This window comes from Mustela lutreola, chromosome 4, assembly GCF_030435805.1.
Source record: "Mustela lutreola isolate mMusLut2 chromosome 4, mMusLut2.pri, whole genome shotgun sequence".
Lineage (NCBI taxonomy): Eukaryota > Metazoa > Chordata > Mammalia > Carnivora > Mustelidae > Mustela > Mustela lutreola.
The window spans coordinates 19,987,403-20,007,318 of NC_081293.1; the positions used below are offsets into that span (position 1 = coordinate 19,987,403).

At 38.6% G+C, this 19,916-nt stretch overlaps 1 long non-coding RNA gene across 1 annotated transcript in view; it reads left to right on the forward strand.

Moving 5' to 3' along the window:
• The window catches only part of LOC131830712 (uncharacterized), a 35,671-nt gene extending 16,349 nt beyond the window's left edge, over positions 1-19,322 (forward strand). The window contains exon 4 of the long non-coding RNA XR_009353320.1: positions 16,721-19,322. This is a non-coding gene — a long non-coding RNA (uncharacterized LOC131830712). The remainder of the gene's footprint in view (positions 1-16,720) is intronic.
• The last annotated feature ends 594 nt before the right edge of the window (positions 19,323-19,916 follow it).

The window sequence follows — 19,916 nt, forward strand, 5'->3', positions numbered from 1 at the left end:
TCTTTTTTCTTTTTGATAAGTCTGGCCAGGTGTTTATCAATGTTATTAATTCTTTCAAAGAACCAGCTCCTAGTTTCATTGATTTGTTCTACTTTTTTTTTTTTTTTTTTTGGTTTCTATTTCATTGATTTCTGCTCTGATCATTATTATTTCTCTCCTCCTGCTGGGTTTAGACTTTCTTTGCTGTTCTTTCTCCAGCTCCTTTAGGTGTAGGGTTAGGTTGTGTATTTGAGACTTTTCTTGTTTCTTTAGAAAGGCTAGTATCACTATAAATTTTCCTCTCAGGACTGCCTTTACTGTGTCCCATAGATTTTGAACAGTTGTGTTTTCATTATCATTTGTTTCCCTGAATTTTTTCTATTCTTTAATTTCCTGGTTGACCCATTCATTCTTTAGTAGGATGCTTTTTACCCTCCATGTACTTGGGTTCTTTCCAACTTTCCTCTTTGATTGAGTTTTAGCTTTAGAGCATTGTGGTCTGAAACTATGCAGGGAAAGGTCCTAATCTTTTGGTTCTGGTTGAGACCTGTTTTGTGACCCAGGATGTGATCTATTCTGGAGAACATTCCATGTGCACTAGAGAAGAATGTGTATTCTGTTGCTTTGGGATGGAATGTTCTGAAAAATCTGTGATGTCCCTCTGGTCCAGTGTGTCATTTAAGTTCTTTATTTCCTTGTTGATCTTTTGCTTGAATGATCTGTCCATTTCAGTGAGGGGGGGTGTTAATGTCACCTACTATTATTGTATTATTGTCAATGTGTTTCTTTGATTTTTTACTAATTAGTTTATATAGTTGGCTGCTCCCATGTTAGGGGCATAGATATTTAAAATAGATCTTCTTGTTGGACAGACCCTTTGATTATGATATAGTGTCCTTCCTCATTTTTTATTATATCTGTGGCTTAAAATCTAATTGATCTGATATAAGGATTGCCACCCCAGATTTCTTTTGATGTCCATTAGCATGGCAAATTGTTTTTCACACCCTCATTTTCAATCTGGAGTTATTTTAGGGTCTAATATGAGTTTCTTGTAGACAGCATATTGATAGGTCTTATTTTTTTTAATCCATTCTGATACCCTGTGTCTTTTGATTAGGACATTTAGCCCATTTACATTCAGGGTAACTATTAAAAGATATGAATTTAGTGCCATTGTATTGCCTGTAAGGTGACTGTTACTGTATATTGTCTCTGTTCCTTTCTGGTATACTACTTTTAGGCTCTCTTTGCTTAGAGGAACCCTTTCAATATTTCCTTTAGGGCTGGTTTGGTGTTTACAAGTTCTTTTAGTTTTTGTTTGTCCTGGAAGCTTTCTAACTCTCCTTCTCTTTTCAGTGATAGCCTGGCTGAATATAGTATTCTTGGGTGCATGTTTTTCTCATTTAGTGCTCTGAATATATCATGCCAGTTCTTTCTGACCTGCCAGGTCTCTGTGGATAAGTCTGTTGCCAATCTAATATTTTAGCATTGTATGTCACAGATGGCTTGTCCTGGGCTGCTCTCAGGATTTTCTCTTTGTCACTAAGACTTGTAAGTTTTACTATTAGATGACAGGGTGTGGACCTATTTTTATTGATTTTGAGGGGAGTTATCTGTGCCTCCTGGATTTTGATGGTTGTTCCCTGTGCCATATTGGGGAAATTCTCTACAATAATTTGCTCCAATGTACCTTCTGCTCCTCTCAATCTCTCTTCTTCTTCTGGAATCCCAATTATTCTAATTTTGTTTCATCTTATGGTGTCACTTATCTCTTGAATTCTCTCATGGTCCAGTAGTTGTTTATCTCTCTTTTGCTCAGCTTCTTTATTCTCTGTCATTTGGTCTTCTACATCATGAATTCTCTCTTCTGCCTCATTTATCCTAACAGTAAGAACCTCCATTTTTTATTGCACCTCATAAATAGCTTTTTTGATTTCAGCTTGGTTAGATTTTAGTTCTTTCATTTCTCCAGACAGGGTTTCTCTAATATCGTCCATGCCTTTTTCAAGCCCAGCTAGCACCTTGAGAATTGTCATTCTGAACTCCAGATCTGACATATTACCAATGTCCATACTGATTGGGTCCCTAGCCTTTGGTACTGCCTCTTGTTCCTTTTTTTTTTTTTTTTTTTTTTTTGTGGTGAGTTTTTTTTCTTTGTCATTTTATTCAGATAAGAATATATGAAAGGGAGAGTAAAATACTAAAAGGGTGGCAAAGACCCCAGAAAAATATATTTTAACCAAATCAGTAGCGACCCAAAACCAGGGGGAGAAGAAAAGGGGTAAAAAGAAGTTTAAAGGGACGCCTGGGTGGCTCAGTTGGTTAAGCAGCTGCCTTTGGCTCAGGTCATGATCCCAGCGTCCTGGGATCGAGTCCCGCATCGGGCTCCTTGCTCCGCGGGGAGCCTGCTTCTCCCCTTGCCTCTGCCTGCCATTCTGTCCGCCTGTGCTTGCTCTCTCGCCCTCTCTCTCTGATAAATAAATAAAAAAAAATCTTTAAAAAAAAAAAAAGAAGTTTAAAAAAATTAAAAAAATATATACATATATTAGACTGATGAATAGAACAGAGACACCTACTTGATTTTGGGTGTATTTTGGTCTCTTAGAAGAAACTACCTCCCAAAAATTTTTAAAGAAAGAAAAACATATATATACAAAAATAAGGGTAAACACTATGAAGGGATTAAATATGACTGTAAGGATGAAAATTGAAAAAAATTCTAAAAAAAGGAATTGATAAGATAAGTTGGTTGGAAAAGAAAGAAAAAGAAAGTGGCAAGAATTTGCTCAGTCTGGAGACTAGAACAAAGCCCTGTGCCAGATTTAGGATATATATATATATATATTTTTTTTTTTTTAAAGATTTTATTTATTTATCAGAGAGAGAGAGAGAGGGAGAGAGCAAGCACAGGCAGACAGACTGGCAGGCAGAGGAAGAGGGAGAAGCAGGCTCCCTGCTGAGCAAGGAGCCTGATGTGGGACTCGATCCCAGGACTCTGGGATCATGACCCGAGCCGAAGGCAGCTGCTTAACCAGCTGAGCCACCCAGGCGTCCCTTAGGGTATATTTTGATGTATAAGATGAAATTGTAGCCCAGAATTTTTAGAAGAATAAGCACTATATGTATACAGAAAATAAAGTTATACACAATGAAGGGTAAAATATGACTATGATAATGAAGGTTTTAAAATATTTTTTTAAAGAAAGATATTGTTAAGATAAACTAGTTAAAAAACATTAAAAGATGAAAGAGGAAAAGTTAGAAAAATTAGAATAAGGAAAAAATAAAATAAAAAATTTAATTAACTTTGCAAGATTAAAGAATCATGGGGAGAAAGCCATGAATTCCATGCTTTGGTTTCCCCTCCTCTAGAATTCCACTGTTCTTCTTGATCATTGAACTTGGTCTTGGCTGGATGTTCTTGCTGATCTTCTGGGGGAGGGGTCTGTTGTAGTGATTCTCAAATGTCTTTGTTCAAGGTAGTATTGTGGCACCCTTGCTAGGCGCTGGGATAAGTAATCACCTCCCTGACCACTTCTGTAGAGTTCTGGAGGATGGGAATGAAAATGGCAGCCTCCCAATCCCAGGTCTTGAGGAGCTGAGAGCTCAGGGCCCCACTTCTCAGTGTGCCCTTGGAGAAAAGTGCTCAGTCCCTTCTGTCTCCCTGGTCTCTGGCTGTGCTCTGAGCTTACCCAGTCTGTGAGAAAGTGTCTCTCTCTGTGGCACACGTCCCATTTGGAGTCTCCAAACCCAGTAGATTCCCGCCTCCAGAGAAGGAAGGTGAGTCTCCCTGATCTGCCACGTGTGGGGTCCTTGCTTAAAGAGCAGTGGTCTGAATGTGCCATGGATCACAGTTTAAGGTAATCCTGAGATGAGAGCTCACTCCTTGGTTCCGTCTCTGTAGTCAGCTTCCCTGCTCTGATACCTGCAAGCTCTGTATACTCAGACACCCCCAATCCTTTTGAGACCCCGCAGGACCTGAGACCACACTGTCCTCATGAGGGCTTCACCCCCATTTAGCCTTTGGACTGATGCTCCTCAGTGGAGCAGACTTTTCAAAGTTTGAATTTTGTTCTGCGTTGCTCCATTGCTTGCTGGAAGCTGGCTCCTCCCCCCATGGTCTATCTTCCCGTCACTTTGGATTGACTTCTCTGCACGTCCTACCTTTCAGAAAGTGGTCAATTTTCGGTTTCTAGAATTATTATTCTTCTTCTCATTGACCTCCTGTTGGGTTTGTAGGTGTTCCAAACAGTTTGATAACTATCTAGCTGAACTGCTGTGATCTGATATCATCTCAGTGTGCTACTCCTCCACCATCTTGACTCCTCTCCTAGATTATTCTTATGTTAAATCCCAGATCACTTGGAAAATCTGTGCAATACTAGCTTAATGTTTTTTTCTCTCTCACCATCTTGGAGCATTAGAGACATAAACCTTGTGCTTTCTCTTTCCATTTCCTAGCAAGGATAATATCATTCATTTATACTACTCAGGGATGGCACTAGATGGTAAGCTAGGATCATAGAAGGTATGGGTAGAGAAACCCATTTAGCCTCTAAAGAATTTTCTTGGGATTCTCAGTATAAGATGTCCAAAGCAATTGAAAGCACATGCTATATGGGAGAGTCACCTGGTGGCTGGCTGTCTTGTAGCAGGGATAAATATACCACTGTTAGTGGAAGGCATGAAAGCAGCTGTCTCAGGTGTGGGTGAGAAAATTGTGCTTGGTTCTAGATTTACACCCAAACTGTAACTCAGGAAATTCATCTATGTGTTAAGAATGGTGACAATTTATTTTTTTTTTCTTTTAGCTGCCTAATTTTCATTTCTTTTTCTTTTGGTAGAGAATAGTCCCATTTTCCTCTGGAGGTCCCCAGCTCCCTACCCTCAGAGAGTGTGTTTTGGATGAATCTGATCACTTCCTACTCCAAAGGAGGGCATCTGACTTCAGGTCTGAACCAATCAGCACACTCCAATCCCTTGGCCACAAAAAAACTGGATACTGTGATAGTCATAGAACCAATGTGAACCAACAAAAACTAGAACTTGACTGAGTTGATCAGGAGAGAGACATGTGTCTCTTTTCTCCTGGAATAAACAGACTCTGCCTGAAACTTCTGTAGCCATCTTGCCATGATGAGACGAGAAAGGGTCAACACACAGAAAGGAGGCTTCCTGAGTGAAGCCACCTGGGATGATAACCATGACCCTTGGACTTTTTATTTTCATGAGAAAATGAAATCTTATTATGCTCAAAGCATTTATGGTTGGGTTGCATGCTGAATTTTTTTTTTAAGTCAAGGGCATTTTCTTCTTCTGATGCTAATCAGCCATGTTAGAAATACTACCTCTTTGTTTTATATTGATTCTCAGTGGATCAATATAATCACACTTTAGTTCTAAGCTCTTTTAAGCTCTCTCAAATTCTTTTCTAGCTAATGTGCTAATAATAAACACTTAGACACATGAGCAAAGCTGCTCATTTAAAGAACCTCACAGTTAAATCTCATCATAGATCAAGGCATCTTCTTGTAAATTGTTAGCCACTCTAACTTAAGGGCTTTGTAGATTCTGTTTTTCATCTATTCAGGCAGGCACCACTCCTAAGACTTATTCATGTTTGATCTTTGGCTGGTGTTTCTCCTGATCTCCCAGCCATTGATTTCCCACTAATGGAGGTATGGAATGGTACTCACTTAGTGAAACATACAACATTAATTTCCCTAATCTTCAGGGTTCCTCATAGAATTACACCCTTTGTATGTCATTTTGCTCTTTCATGTCAAACCATGTCACAGAGGCTTTATGTTTGTGAATCTTAAGGCTCTGGCCATAAGCCAGATTATAAAATGGGAATAAAATAAATGCTCACAATGATAACATCATTTTCCCCTCTGGTATTATTGCCTCTTGAAGTTTGTGTCACAGAAGCCCATGGGGGATAAAAGAATATAAACAGAATTGGGTAAGTCATGTTTTATGCTTCAGAGGGGACCAGCCACAATAAATTGCAGAATGTCCTCAGAATTTGGCAAACTGGTCACAAGTGACTTGTCCAAGAGCAATTTCAGTGGTGTGACTGAGGCTTGACTGCAAAGGATTGAGAATGTAGGGGATGTCAAAGTGGGTGGCTCATGAAGTTTTGTTGGTGGAAGGAGGAATGTAGGAGCTCACTAGAGAAGGATGTAAAATATCTGGAAAGAAATTTCTTTGTTTCAAATTTCTAAATAGGAGTAGCTTGGACTTATTTTTTGGCTAAGGGTAACAAAAGATACTTTGAGAATATGGGGATTGTGAGGCTGAGAAAGAAAACATGAAAGGACTTTTTATAGGCAAGGTAAGGGAGAATAACAGAGGAAGCCTCCAAGACATGATAGACAAGGATAAATCACTCTATGAGATTTGTGTTGAATAGGCTCAAGAGGTCAGAAGAGGACTAGAAGGTCCTGAAAATGTGGAACCCAGTGATAACTGAGAGGCAGGCAGCCATCAAAGGGCTTGGTGGTACATAAAGAGCACAAGGAATAAAAGATAGACAATTTAGACTTCATCAAATTTAAGAACTTTTGTGCAGTGAAGGGCATTAATGAGAAAGTGAAAAAAACTTCCCAAGAATGGTAGAAAATATTTAGAGATCATGTATCTCGTAAGGGTCTAATCTTCCGATTATATAAAGAACTTTGACAACTCAACAACAAAAGGACAAAGAACCCAATTAGAAAATGGGCAAAAATTTAAATAAATGTACTCTAAAGAAGATATACAAATACAATTTCTGGAATGTTTAGGGACTTGGAATAGGAGACAGGCTTTAGCTTATGTTTATTTTTTTGGATCAAATAAAAAGCCTGAAATGCTGTCTTCAGATGGCTCTGTCTTTTTTAGCTGAGACCCCTTTGTAAGAATGTGAATTTCCTCAGGGTTTGTCTTTAGAATGACCTGACTGATTTCTATCATGTACCTTGTGTATGGTTTTTAATTTTTTAATTTTTTAATATTTTGGTTGTTTCCCCCACTGGTGGAAAGAAGTTCCCATCTTTTTATTATGATACAATGTCTTCAGTGTCTTCATCAACCAGCTCCTTTAGAATGGGGTTCCTAAGGGATATACTTTAAAATAAACTGGAGATAACAGAAAAGAAATAGATATGTAATGAATTATAAACACAAATGAGTTACATAAAATATTTACCTGTAGGGAAATGGAGTTTGATTACTATCTGAACATAAAGAAGTAAGTTTTGCTCACCACTACCTCCAGATTTCCTTCAGCAGGCCACAATTTCACATTTTTATTGAAAGGTCCTATCACTGAGAGTAGATAGGAACCTACATGTTTGGTTTTGTTTTTTCCTACTTGTCTCTATTGGGTTGTTTTCTATATATAATTTTCTAAATGTGGTGGTAAGAGTTACTTGGCACTAAGAACCTCTTGGAGCTTGTATCTACAGTGTTCACAGTTTTCACCACTGGCTTGCATGTTTAGGAATAATGACAGAAATCCTATAGAATTTTTTTGGAGCTTAGATGAAGCAGTGCATGGAAAATCAAGTTAGCTATGACGTCCTGTATGAAGGAGCACATCATATAGCTAGTGAAGGTCCCACCTTGACTGCCTAGTATCTCTGTGTCAGTTTGTGTTAGTTCCTTACACTCTGGATCTCCTATGTCGCTGAATGAAGACTGCCTGACCCAGACTGCCAGCACTTCCCTCCTAGGTCTGTAATCATGGGCATGTTACTTATCTATGTCTGTCTCCTCTTTTTTAAAAGGGAGATAATAGTGCTTAGTTCCTAGGACTCTTGTGAAAATTATAAAGAAAAATACATGTAAAGTGCTTAGAAAAATGCCTGGCTTATGCTAAATATTTAATGTACTAAAATTAGTTCCAAGTTTGTGGGTTTGCAAAATTCTCTAATTGTAATTTCTCCAGAATGTCAGGGTTGAACCATATTCCACATGATTTAATGCCGGCTCAGGAGAAAGCACCATCTTTCAGACACTAGGCTCCATGAGATTTGATCTCTGTTTTGGATTAAAAACTCTTATTTTCCCCTTGGTCATTTTTGAGAGATGCAGGGATGGGAACCATATGGAATATGAGAGGATATCCTTCCTTCCTATGCCCATGACGTCATCACTAATCAACCTCAGTATTCTCCCCAATTGACCCCAGGCCATACTTCGGAATTCCTTTCAACAGAGAGCCTGGACAGCACTTCATTATGAGTTAGCTTCATTCATGAGTTAGCTCATGGCAGGGAACCTATTTGCCATCTCTGTTTTAGAAACCCAGTATAATACTACCAGCGCCCTGTAGGAAGGAAATTGAGTGGAGGAGGGGGCTAAGGCAGTCAGGAACCTCTTCCAAAGAAGACTGATGGATGTCTTCCAAAGAGGACAAAGCATGACTGATGTTTCCTGTAGCATCTGCTAAGTCATTCCCCATCCTGAACGCTCATTCTTCATTACCCCAGTATGATGATTTGCAAGAACATAAGGTGAGCTAATTTTGGAAGTTTGTCAGCGCAAAATCTCAAATAATAAAATATCCAGATTTATACAAGAGATGCTGTAAAAATGACAGAATTATTTATCTGTGCAACTGCATTGGGAGATGAGGGGTGAATGTTGCAGAGAATGTCAGCTGGAAGTTTGCTTCATGTTTGGGGAAATATTCTTATACTCATTATTTCTGTTGTGGGAAGACTGATAAACCTAAATGCAGAAATGATAGAAGAGATGTATCTATTGAAACATGATTTGCTTTTTATAAAAGCACTGTAGTCTGGTTCACAATATTTGTACATGACTTTGATTTGGAAATTTCTTAACCAAATTACAAATAGAATGCTTTAAGGGGTGAAATCAAAGTATGGGATGTATGATGGAAGAGTGTCCATTGGCTAATGACTGTTGGCACATGGTCCTGGACATTGTCCTGCCCCCATTTCCAGTTAGTCTTTTCTGTGTCTAGCACTGCCACGTTGGCCCCCATTTTGCTTGACCTGATGTATAAATGGGGACATTTGTGGGAGGATGTGGAGAAAAGGAACTCTTGTATATTGTTGGTGGAAATGTATATTGGAGCAGCCACTATGAAAAACAGTATGAAGTTTCCTCAAAAAATTAAAAAAAAAAAAGAGCTATCATATGACTTGACAATTCCACTTCTGGATATTTATTTGAAAAAAACAAAAACACTAACTTGATGAGATGTATGCACCTCCCCCTGTGTACTGCAGCATTATTTATGACAGCTAAAACATGGAAGCAACCAGTGTGCCTACCAATGGATGAATGGAGAATACATATATATCTTATATATATATATGTGTGTGTGTGTGTATATATACTTATTCTTTATGGGATCTATGTATATATATATATATATATATATATATATATATATATATATAGGGAATATTACTCTGCCACAAAAAAGGATAAAATCTTGTCATTTGCAGTAACATGGATGAAACTTGAGGCCATTATGCTAAGAGAAATAAGTCAGACAGAAAAAGACAAATATTATATGATCTCATTTATTTGTGGAGTCTAAAACAAACAAACAAACAAACAGACAGAAAGACAAAAAAAGAAACTGAATTCATAGATGCAGGGACTCATACAGAGAACAGAGGCAGGGGATGGATGAAATACATGAAGGTGGCCAAAAGGTACAAACTTCTACTTGTAAAATAAATAAGCTATGAGGATGTAAAGTACAGCACACTGACTATATTTAATGATGCTCTTTTGTATATTTGAAAGTTGCTAAGAGAACAGATCTTAAAAGTTTTCATCACAGGAAAGAAATTGTAACTATGTGGTGATGGATTTTTTTAAAAATTTTATTTATTTATTTGACAGAGAGTGAGAGAGAACACAAGCAGGCAGAGCAGCAGGCAGTGGGAGAGGGAGAAGCAGGCACCTTGCCAAGCAAGGAGCCCGACATGGGGTTTGATCCCAGGACCCTGGGATCATGACCTGAGCCGAAGGCAGTTGCCTAACCAACTGAGCCACCCAGGCACCCCATATGTGGTGATGGATGTTAACAAGACTTACGATGGTGATCATTTTGCAGTATATGCAAATGTCATTATATTGTTCACCTGAAACCAACATAATGTTTTATGTCAATTATATCTCAATAAAATGCCAAACAAGTCAAGGCATGTTACCATAGCATCTGATTTGGATTCTAGCATCTGGGGTGTGATTTTCCTCTTAGGCTGGCATGACAAGCCAGCACCTCAAACTTTCTATGCCACAGTCAAGAGGGGCATGGGATGGTCAAGTGCTTTTTCCTGGCTAGTTTCCACAATCCATTTCACTTCCAGATTATGCCTCTTTTTCCATAACCCTGTAAGGGTTATGACTAACCCTTACAACAGCATCAAGATAGGTGTTATTATTTCTCTTTTACTGATGGGAATATGGAAGCTCACATAGGCCTACCACCAAATAATGCATAAGTTGGAATTGTAACTTCAGATGGTCTGGCTCAGCCTAAAGCCCAGTCACTCTTGGGTCATTTGCTTCCTTATGCCCAGTGAAGCTGAAAGTAGGTTTGCTTTTTTTCTACCCCAGGGAAACTTGTTCCCTTAGCCTAGTCCTAGGGACTCCAGTTTATAGCCTCTGCTGTATTTGTGGATTTCAATGGAGTATGTTAAACTGGGATGGGTTGGTTCAGCCCCGTGATGTTCTGGAGAATGTGTGCTTAGATGCTTTGATTCATGAAAGGAAAAGGGAGAACGACCAAATGATGCAACATTGGATGAGTTCATGCAAAAGGCAAGTAACGTCCAGCTCCCCAGACATACCCTTGACTTTGAGAAGGACTAAGACAAGCAGCCTTGGTGTAACATTCCTTCCCAGCTTCCACTTACTCCTTTCCCTGGGCTGCAAATTGGTTTTCCATGCTGCCTCTTCCTTGTCCTTCTTCCTTCACGTCTGTAGATAGTATGTTAGCCTGGCTTCACTGGACACCCCTCTGTCAGGCTAGGACGATGCATGAGACATGCACAGGGTCTAGGTCTTCTTGCCGCCAGCATGTTCCTGCCTGTCACACCTCGGCCATTCACTCTTGTTCTTAGTGTTCTCGTGGGCTCCTTCTTCCTCAAGCAATTTGGTCAGAAGAAAAAGGAAAATACCCATTCCAGTTTGTGTCTTCCTCCAAATCACATACTCTATAATCTGTGAAGAGAAGAAATATTGTGATTTCCCTGGAGGAAGCTTCTTCTCAAGTGAGAATCTTTCTGAGAAGACATTTTATCACTTTTTCTGAGGTCCCACCTGGTGAGAAGTAGCCCTGCTGCCAGCCTATCATCTTCTCATTGCATGGCCCAGACCCCAGCAGATAGTAAGGATGGCTGGTCCCCATTTTTTCGGCACAAGAGCCATTCACATTTTGCTACCTCCTTTGTGTTTACTCTCCTCTGGACTCTTGAATTGGTCCAGATGGCTCCTGTGTCTATGGCTTTCCTCAGGGATGTATTCTGGCCAAACATAAAGAGCTTTGGTAGGTCCCTCTAAGTCCTTTCCATATTTTGATGCATACTTGAGGGCAGAACTGACCATTAACAGGGACCCCACCATTGTTTCCTCAATCTTCCCCATTTTGGTGATTTCCAAAAAAGTTCCTTAACAAAGCCTATGGGGGAATTCTCAGCTCAGTCCAGAATACAAAAAAAAAAAAAAAAAAAAAAAAAAAAGCCCTACCTACAAAAAAGGTTTTTACTAGGAAACTTATTTATGTTTTTTATGGTTCCTGAAGCTCTTTTTAATTACTGCCTACAGAAGATCTGTCATGAATGATAAAGGATCATTCTCCTTATTAACTTAAATTTACTTCCCTTCCACCCAATATATTAACCTTTATTACTATAAGTTATAGCTTTTAGAAACTGGAACTAAAGATTAAAGTTTACTTCCATTTAAGATATAAAAGCAGGCAAGTCACTGCTCTCAATAGAGAGTAGGATGAAGAATAGAGAATATGTCATTTGGTGGGTACATAAAAAATGCATTATATTCCTTTTAGAAGATAATTATCTAGGAGTCATTTGCCTAGTTCAGTTAGAAGTTTCTTTCTGAGGTGTAAAATGAGTAGAAAAAAAAGAAGAAAGAGAGAAAGATGGATTGGCTGACAGATGGACTAATTAAGTAATGAAGAAGCAGAAGAGATGAGAGGATTATAGACCAGGAAGACAGCAGCTCTCTTGGAAGCAGCAGGATGTGAAATGTCTCCTAAAAAAGAAATAATAAAGCAGATGGTTTGAGTTAAATAAATGATGTTTGGTTATTGAAAAGTGCATTCTTCCTAGTTTCTAACACACTTGAATGTCTCTCTATAAGAAAAAAAAAAAAAACGGAACAATGCTCATTTTGGATGCTTAATGATAAATATTAGTCTTTAACTGCGTTATGTGTTGTTTAGAGATCTCGAAGTCCCTTCTCAGCTTGCAAGTTCTCCTTTGGGGTGGGTAAAGGCATAACTTTGTCTTATCAGTTGAATAATTAAAGTCAACAGAACTGCCTCTCAAAAAATGATGTAAGGAAAGACACTGCTTGTTGGTAATTTCTCCAGGTCTTCTGTTGGAGGGCTCAGGCTCCTGACTTGTGGTTCCACATCTTGTTCCTTCCATCCTTCTCCATTCTGTGTTAATCAGGATTGTGTTGGTTATTAGTATCAAAAACATAAATCAAACTAATTTAATCTAAACATGTATGTGAGCAAATAAACCCGAGAAGCCCAACTCTTGCCTTCAGGTGTCCTAACAACATCTTTGGGTCTAGGAATGTTTTAATTTTATTAAATTCAATTCTTGTGAAATTTCCAGACTGTAAACCTCCCAGTAGCTCATAAAATCATGAAATTAAGTAACCATGTGAGCCTTGCTTGGGTTATTCTCTGCCAAGCTCTTTCTCTTGCCAGTTACAAACTGATCTCCAGAGCTATAGCCCTAAATTGTCCTTAGAAATTCCAATCCCCCAGAAGGGTTGTCAGTCTCTCGGAAGTATTCTGTTTGGCTCATTGATGTATATTCTCACTCATTTCCCAGATATAAATGGTGAGCCCCTTTACTGGTTGATCTATCTGATTTACACAAAGAAGAGAAGTGAAGTTTTCCATTAGGAAGGAACAGATCAAAAGTATAATACATGCTTTCAGTTCTCACATTTAAGTCTTTAATCCATTTTGAGTTTATTTTTGTGTATGGTGCTAAAAGATGGTCCAGTTTCATTCTTTGCATGTAGCTGTCCAGTTTTCCTAGCACCATTTATTAAAGAGACTGTCTTTTCCCCATTGTATAATCTTGCCCCTTTTGTCGTAGATTTAATATTGATCATATAATGATGGGTTTATTTCTGGGCTCCCTATTCTGTTCCATTTATTTATGTGTCTATTTTTGTGGCAATACCATACTGTTTTGATTACTACAGCTTTGTAGTGTATCTTGAAATCTGGAATTATAATATCTCCAGCTTTGTTCTTCTTTCTCAAGATTGTCTTTGTTATGCAGAGTCTTTGTGGTTCTATAAAAAATTTAGTATTATTTGTTCTGGTTTTGTGAAGAATGCTGTTGGTTTCTGGAAGAAAACTCTGGTAGGAATTTCACTGACATTGACCATAGCAACATTTTTCTAGATATCTTTCCTGAGGTAAGGGAAACAAAAGCAAAAAGAAACTATTGGTACTATACCAAATAAAAAGCTTTTGCACAGCAAAGGAAACCATCAACAAAACAAAAAGACAACCTACTGAATGGGAGAAGTTATTTGCAAATGATATATTTGAAAGAGAGTTAATATACAAATATATAAAGACCTATACAACTGAATACCAAGAAAACAAACAATCCGATTAAAAAAATGGGCAGAAGAACCATACAGACATTTTGCCAAAGAAGACATACAGATGGTCAACAGGTATATGGAAAAATGCTCAACATCACTAGTCCTTAGGGAAATGCAAATCACATCCACAAAAATATATCACCTTATACCTGTTAGAATGGCTAAAATAAAAATTAAAAAAAAAAAAACAACATACAAGAAATAAGTGTTGGAAGGATGTGGAGATTCCTTTTTCTCTCCATACACTTTTGGTGGGAATGTAAATTAGTATAGCCTCTGTGGAAAGCAATATGGTGATTCCTCAAAAAATTAAAAATAGAAATGCCATATGATTCAAAAATTCCATTATTGGGTATTTACCCAAAGAAAATGAAAATATTTCAAAAATATATATGTACCACTAGTTTATTATAGCATTATTTACAGTAGCCAGGAGATGGAAGCAAACTAGTTGTTTTGATAAACACATGGATAAGAAATATGTAAAAGAGTTATAGATAAATTTATATATCATATTTATCATATGCATATACTATATATGTGTGATACATATATCACACATATAAAAATGGACTATTACACAGTCATAAAAAGGATCAGATTGCACCATTTGAGAACACAGATGGACCTGGAGGGTATTATGTTAATGAAATAGGTCAGACTGAGAAAGACAAAAATACTATATCAATCTGAAACAACAACAAGAACAAGTGTATAAACAAATAAAAAGCAGAATCAGAGCTATAAATACAGAGAAAAAAACTGATGGCTGCCAGAAGGGAGGGGGTTGAAGGGAGTGGGGGATACAGACTTCCAGTTATGGAATTAATAAATCATGTGAATAAAAAAGACACAGCATAGAAGTAGGTCAATGATGTTGTAACAGTGATGATTGGGACCATGGCTGATACACCTGTGGTGGACATAGCATAATGTATGTACTAGTTGAATTACTATATTGTACACCTGAAACTAATGTAACATTGTGTGTCAATTATACTCAAACGATATTAAAAAGCTTAACAGGTGCCAACTATACATTCTATTCTGTAGAAGGTCTTCACAGATTAGACATCTTGGTTCCCATCCCATCTTCCTAACAACCATGTCTGATACAAGTGCTAAGTGGAGAATTTGCAAAGTGGATGCTTCTGTTTCCTCTATTAATTGCCTGTTCTTATGCTGTTCTCCTGCCCCCAAAGCCCACCCATCCACTGGCCTTTAGTCCTACCCTTTTACTGACTTCCTCTTAAACTCCCATTGCAGTTTACAGCACCCACCTTGGTGCTTAATAGTGAGCCATCCTGTGGTCTTTTTCTCAAATGTCCTGTGTGTTAGCTCCAGTTTCCTGGCCAGACTATAAAGTCCCATAAGGAGTGCCCCCAGCTTCACATCCTGCCCATCCCCCACTGGCACACGGTGTACACTCAGTACTGGGACTGGATGTTCAGGATTGTACAGAGTCTGTACCTATTGTCTAGTTTAGTCATTTGTAAAATGACTACATAGAGCTCTATGAAAGATAAGATGATACCTCTGAGGTGCTCACACATAGCAAGTCTGTAATAACTAATGAACACATGTATGTGCATATACACAAACATATGTGTAATGTATATGATACATTTCCTAAAGACAGAGTACATGCCTTATCTTTATTCTTTCTTGTAATGTCAGAGGTAGCATAACGTAGGCATTCAATATGTCTGTGACTATCCAATTTTATTTTATTTTATTTATTTATTTTTTAAAGATTTTATTTATTTATTTGACAGAGAGAGATCACAAGTAGATGGAGAGGCAGGCAGAGAGAGAGAGAGAGGGAAGCAGGCTCCCTGCAGAGCAGAGACCCGATGCGGGACTCGATTCCAGGACCCTGAGATCTTGACCTGAGCCGAAGGCAGCAGCTTAACCCACTGAGCCACCCAGGCGCCCGACTATCCGATTTTAATACTCAGATTCTAGTTTTGGCATCCTTCACATAAAGTCATGTTTATTAAAACAACTGCTGCTGTCAATATACTCTTGTAGAATTTCCTTCCTCAAATGGAGACTGGGTCACAGGGAAACATCTGAAAGCACAAAACACCAACATAAGTAAGAAGCTGAGCACATGGAAATTCTTTTCAGAAGTCCTCCTTGTGCTTCTGGTCTATGAAGTCTTTATAAACTAGCACAAAGAAAGGGTAGGAGCGGGGAAAAGGAGCTGTGGGGTGTCTAGGTTCCTCTGGTAACTCTCTGATGGATAATTCTTTCTCCCTTCTGGATGGTGCTTGGAGAAATGACCACCTTCAGTTTTGTTAAACAAACACAATGAAAGCTAATATGTCTCATTTTGCTTTTAGTTTTCAAACTAAGGACATTGGCACACAGCTAATTAGGCTTTTAGTTATAGATAACTCTGGTTATGAATTTTCATGCTTTTATAAGCCGCTGGGACATTCACAGTCTGGAATTTTCCAAGAATGGATTTAACAAAATAAAAACATTTCTGCAATAGATGAGGAGGACAGAGCCAGTAGCTTCTTAATGAGAAAGATTTTTTAAAACAATGAGCATCTATGGAAAACACTAAGATTGAAAAGTGAAGATTGAAACAAATGTTATTATTCACAGTCTCTGGGTATAATCTCCTTGGATGAGGGTGAGACATCCTGGGTTGGTTTTAATGAGATCTGAAGAGATGTATGAGTCAGAGAATAGAAAATCAAGTCCCTCCAGGATTTCTGGATCTTATGAGAGGCCTCAGAAATGTACAACAATTGATTGCTCCTTGATAAATATCATTGATTGGCTTTGAATCAGACCGAACTGACTTTGACACCTGGTTCTACCATCTCGTAGCTTCTAAGATGCAGTTTTCCCATCTATATAGGTCTGGGTAACAGTGGTGCTCATCATTGACTATCTGAGTCATAAATGAGAAGACATGAACAACATTCTGCACAATTCTGACAGCGAGTCGGCACTCATTACTGGTGATGATGGCAACCCCAGATACTGCATCTGAATCCTTCTCCTTCTTCGCAACTATAAATCACACCACCCATTTGTTATTTTATCATGTTCTAGTCTACCTTGCACTTACATTTTCATGTATTAATATTACCTTATATTATTATTTACAGATTACTCTTAAATGTTAATTTGTCTGATCCTAAAGCAGTAATAAGGTAAGTAAGGCAAGCCCTATTATTCTTCTGAGATGAAGAAAATAACTAAGACTTAGAGAAGGCAAGTGACTTCTTAATTTTACATATTTAAAGTAGTCAGAGGGGCCACAATGAGAGTTCAGACCATCAACCACAGTGCTTGTCATTTGTCTGTTTTAGAAACAGAACAATCTGTTCATGGTTAATTTTAAGAAGTCAATTGCTAAAAAAAAGTTTGGAAATCATGAGAATGAATTCTATCGAAAGTCTCCTAATGACTAGCACCCACAGCTTCTGCGACCAAGGCTGGAGAGAGACCTGTGGGTTTTGCTGGAGTTGAAAGTTGCCTTATCCAGTCCTGCAGTTCTGGCCTTAAAATTAACAACATCCCCACTCTCCAGTAATGGAGGAAACCAAGAAATTACATAATAATGTACCAGGGGAGAAGAGATTGCTTTCTGATCCTCCAGGCATTTGTTTTATGTACTGACACAAGAACATTTGATTATTCCCTTAGCAGTCTTACGGAGAATGGCTATAAATGCCAATTTGCATCAGGAAATTACCTGGCCGTACTCTAACTGTGGGAACAAGTTCCATGAAATTTTGGCTTGCCTTGCATGTATTTTGTATCACAGAAATGCACCACACCTTTGGTGGTCACTCTTTTGGGTCTTGGTCTCAGGAAGAAACTCAGGTCAAAATTAATGAGTTGCAGTCTGTCCTCAAAGTCACAGATTACTCCCAAAACTGTGTGCTGAAATTTCTTGGCAGACATAAACAGCAGTAAATAATTTTTTTTTATAAGAGGAAAAATATCCTAGAAGAAAAAATTCCTAAAACTTAGTGGAGGAGTGGCTAAGGGAAAGCATGCAATGGGTCTTCTTACAGTGATAAGCATGGGTTCCCTTCGGTTGTTATGTCAGAAACGGAGTCATGTTGAGACAGATCTTTGCTTATCAATGCCTTCTAAAATTTGATTATTCAACAATTATTTATTGAGTACTTGCCCTGTGCCTTGTTCTGTGCTAGATACTCTGCACAAATTATCTTGAGATCTTTAGTCACCCTACGTATGATGCAGTTATTTTGGGTGGCTCAGATGCGTTCTTCCACGAGACAATTGCTTTGAGATATCACAACATTTTTCTTCGTTTATTGATTTACTTGTGAACTCTCCAAGTGCGAAATGCAACTCAAAATGCAAAATAATTTGGAATCAGTATAGTATGGCACAAAGAGGACACACAGGGCAGAGTCTGCCTCCAGGTTGCTGACTGTCTTGCTGGTAGATGTCATCACTTACCAATGCTGAGACTGTTGCCTATTTCTATTGCTGAGAGTGTCTACTCATATGCTTCTGTTCTGTCCTTCAATGGTGAACTTACCTTATCGTGTTCTTCATTTAAAGAATTTTTTTTCATACTGTATATAAGAAGATATTCAACTAAATGAAGCATTTGGGACTCTAAACTCATTCATTTGAAAATGTTTTTGCATGATCTGAGACTACTTCACCTTTGACTTGTTTATCTATCCAGGCATTCAACAACAAATCCTGGACATCTACATCTGTGGTATGTGGGGTAAATAAGAGTGATAAGACACTGAGAGAGGGAGTTCTTGACCTTATAGACCTTGCAGTCTACGGGGAAGACCAATAAATCAATAGGCATTAGTCAAACAGTATGCTAAGTACTTGGATGGGCTAAGCATGAGATTCTTTGCAGGACTCGGATGGGGTGCCTCAGGGAGGTCATCCAATAGTTTTCCCAAACACCCTCCTTTGCATATAATATGTTCAGGGAAGCCTGTATCAGACACACTTGGAATGTTAAAATACAGATTCCAAGATCCAAATGAACCTCTGTGGTTAGGGCAGAGTAATCTGCATTCTTTTTTTTTTTTTTTTAAAGATTTTATTTATTTATTTGACAGACAGAGATCATAAGTAGGCAGAGAGAGGAGAGGAATCAGGCTCCCTGTTGAGCAGAGAGCCCCATATGGGGTTTGATCCCAGGATCCTGGGATCATGACCTGAGCCAAAGGCAGAGGCTCAACCCACTGAGTCACCCAGGCACCCCCTGGAGTAATCTGCATTTTAACAAAGTACCCCTAGGTGAGTCTTACACCCCTTGAAGTGTGAGAACCACGATTTAGATTGATTGACTAGTTAAATGCTTGTTCCTTCTTCAACATCTGTGTAATAATCAGAAATCTGCATCAGAATATAACAGCGGAGTCTTGTCTTAGAGATAGTCGATTCAAATGTAAATCAACTTTTTTTTTTTTTTTTTAAAGTATTGTTAGTCACAAATTGCCTGCAACCCAAACCTTAATTGGTCAACAAAGAGAAAGTTGTGTTTTCTGGTGGTTAAAGTCTGGGGCAGGGCTTTTTCTGGGGCAGGGCTTTTTCTCACCAACTGTGCAGCTTTGTACAAGTTACCTGTGCCTTAGTTTTGTCATTAGGAAAACACATTGATAAAAAGATTCCTACCATATAGACTTGCTGTGAGGACTACATAAATTTATATGTAAGGGCCTATTCAGCCAGAGCAGCCCCACCCCCGTTGAACTGCCATTTTGTTGTAAAACTTAAATTGACCTTGACCCCCAGGGGGACAAATTGACCTTCCCCCAGGGGAACTTATTTAAAAGCAAGTCTGGGAAACCAGTCCCAGGTAACAAAGTCCAAGTACAAGGATGGGTCGGGCCAGGTGGAGGTATTCAATCAGTGGGGGCGCATACTGTCTCCTAGCTACCAAGGAGTATGGGCCCCGCCCTTTGGGCACCTTTTGGGCGCCAATTCTGAACTAGGTGATAGGCTGGTTCAAATGTCTACTAGGGTAAATTGTAATTCAATTGGTCACCTAGCATCACTGGGGAGTTTCCTGTGTGTGTTACAATCTCATTGGCCAC